The sequence below is a fragment of the Xenopus tropicalis genome, chromosome 10 (assembly GCF_000004195.4).
Source record: "Xenopus tropicalis strain Nigerian chromosome 10, UCB_Xtro_10.0, whole genome shotgun sequence".
Lineage (NCBI taxonomy): Eukaryota > Metazoa > Chordata > Amphibia > Anura > Pipidae > Xenopus > Xenopus tropicalis.
Genome location: NC_030686.2, coordinates 38,525,653 through 38,528,813, shown reverse-complemented (window position 1 = coordinate 38,528,813; position 3,161 = coordinate 38,525,653).

Below are 3,161 nucleotides of genomic sequence, written 5' to 3'. Positions count from 1 at the left end.
CTATTTCACAAACCTCTATCTCCACTTTTGTGAATTTGTCTTTTAAACAGACAGTTTTCAGATTTTGTCATTTTCCCAACATTTTTTTTTATGAATTTGCCTTTAGCTCTTAGTAAATCTGTCAGTGCCATCAAACCCAGTCCCACATCTACAGCAGGATTTTGCATTTCATATGCCATTTGTCATTTCACATTGGGGGCATTTCCTGAAGGGTAATTTTAGTTTGCCCAGGTAAACTATACATCATTTTTTTAGGACAATTGGGCTTTCTAATATTTTCTATATTTCTGTGTAATTCCCCTTCTGAAACAAGATTTAAGGGTCTAAATACCTTCTTCTCCATCCCCTACTCATTACTGGTCAGCAGCAATCCGGCCCCCATACCAACATGATCAGTTAATAGAGGTCCAACAAGACTAGGGCCCACTGAGTTTTTATCCAGTGCCCTGTTGGGCCAGTCCAATACCCCAATATCCCAGTTTGGGCGCCAGTGTGCCTGTGCTGTTTGCTGATCACCAAATGGCGGCTGGGAACATGTGGGGGCCAATGCTGTCAGGCAGCTCTGTAGTTCTGGACAAGCTATGGGAGCACAGATAAGTTGGGGCAAATGTCAGTGAAGTGATTAAAAATGTTTACAATATATTCACACAAAATGTTATTATTGCCTCATTGATTAAGCTAAAACTGGCATAATCATGCAAAAGTGAGGTAAAAACTTTTTATATATAAGATATAAATTAAACTTTTTTTTTAATCAGTGTTTTACTTGTTTATAAAACGTTAATGAGGCTTTTTGCACCTATTGTTCTAGGGTTAGAGAGAAACTTGTCCCCTAACAATAGGCTGCTAATCCCCATTAATATGTTAATGATCCCCCAATGGGGCTCCTACCAGAGGTGTGAAATGGAGACTGGGTGAAACAAAACAGAAAAGATTAGAATTGGTCTGGCAGAGTTACACTGAGCTTTACTCCATTTTGAAAATGTCGGGAAAAAATGTCGTTAAAACGTCGTAAAAATGTCGTTTAAACGACAAATTCACAAAAGTGTCTGTAAACTGTCTTTCTTTCACCAAAAACGGAAAAGTGGCGGTTGAGTCGGAATTTAGGCGGATTTCTGTTTGTGAATCTGGAGAAAGTGTTTTCCACCAGTTTTTCCACCACTTTTCCACCAAAAAAGGGCTCTCTCCACTTTTGTGAATTCCCCCCAATTTGTCCAAAAGTTGGATTGCATGGAACTAAAATGCTTCTTATGTAAAAACCAGCTTGAATGTGAATCTTGGTGATTACAAAAACAATCTGAACAAGTCAAAAGGGTTGAGGAGACCGCCGCCTCATATGTATGCAAATAGGTCAAGGGGATTCTGGGAACAAATTCCTTAAGGCTCTTAGAAAAATCCCATTTACATGGGTTTATCCTATAGGCTAAATCTCACCCACTGGGTTTTTAAAGCAAAAGTCAGGATAATAGCTGATCAGATTCCCAACTACAGACCGGTTTCACCCTTCTTAAGCCTTAAGGAATTTGTTCCCAGAATCCCTTTGACCTATTTGTATACGTATAAGGCGGTCTCCTCAACCCTTTTGACTTGTTCGTGTATCCCCACTCCTGGCTCTACCTAAGCTGATCAAGAAGGGCAAAACTGGTCTGTAGTTGGTAATCTGATCAGCTATTATCCTGGCTTCTGCTTTAAAAACCCAGTGGGTGAGCTTTAGCCTATAGGATAAACCCGTGTAAATGGGATTTTTCTAAGAGCCTTAAGGAATTTGTTCCCAAAAACTGGTAATGCCCCAGAGCATTGCAGCAATGCTGGTTAGAGAGGATCCAGTATTTCCCTTGATGTTTAGCTTAGTCTGCCGGCTAATCAACTACATGTTTTGTACTGGGTGAGGCTGTAGAGCAGCAATAATAAGTGTGAAATGTTCACAACAATTTGTTGAACTTTGATTTGAACGTATAAATCACAAAATCCAGTTGCCAGTAGCATCCAATAAGCTGTTGGCATCCATGTTAGTAAATCAACCTTCTGAGTCTGTATTCTCCTTGTTAATGAGTTTTTATTGGAAGTAATCTAAGAAATGCCTTTGTCACTGGCTCTTGCTAGATTTCTATACAAACACTGCACAATTGATGTTAGTGTTGGGGTACATGTTGGGGTACAGTCAAATCCACACAACTTAACAGGTGCATTCAAATGGGGTTCAAGTCACACGTGAGATTTAGTCCTTGAGTGATTTTTTTTTACTTTGTGTGAAGCATGTGTATGAACTCAAATGTTTTGTATATTCTGTATTAATTTTGTAATAAATAGGATTTGTTTCTCTTCTTTGTATGATTCTTGTTTCTATGGCGATTGCTTGTTTAGCACTTGTTTAGCTCTTGTATCTAATGTAAACCATTATATATGTGTATCATTAAAATATATATTTGTATCATGAGAGTTTGATAAAAGCATTATGTATCAAGTGAATATAGTTCCAGTCTACTGAACGTTAAGTTGTTCTTCTATCCATTTTTGACCCCCATTTTGGAGATTTTATGACCCCAAACCCAAGTGCTAGAGCCAACATCCCTTCTGTCTAAGGTCTGGCTATACTCTGGACCTACAGGGCTAATGACTTCTCTCGCCCAGGCCTCATAAATAATGAATACATTGTTGCTGACCAATGGCAGCACTGTATTTATGGGGGGGGGGGGTCACAGGTCCATTGTGGGGCAGGGTGCAAAGTGGAACAATCATTGCAACTTGCCCCTGTTTTTAGCACCTTGCTCTGCCATCAGTAGAAGGTCCCTATGATCTTTTTTATATCTTGTCAATGCAAGATATTAGAACATGGCTTCTGAGGTTGTAGGACCTGAAAAGTAACAAAACAACAAAGGCCAAAAGGGGACAAAAAGCCTGTCCCAATGCACAAATTAACTGACAATCTTTCATTAAGGCCTACAACCACACCATGGGCGTCAGCAAATAGGGGTACATTGTCCCACATTGCCCAGTGTGTCCTTGATTCTTCTCAGCTTCCTGCTCGTTGAGAAATAAAAACAAGATGGTCATGTGTTCCACTGTGGAAGGCACAGCCATCTTGGATTTTTTTACAGAAGCCAGGCAGAGAGAGAGACCAGCAGTGTGGGGGCAGCAGAAAAAAAAGAACTTTAGCAGGG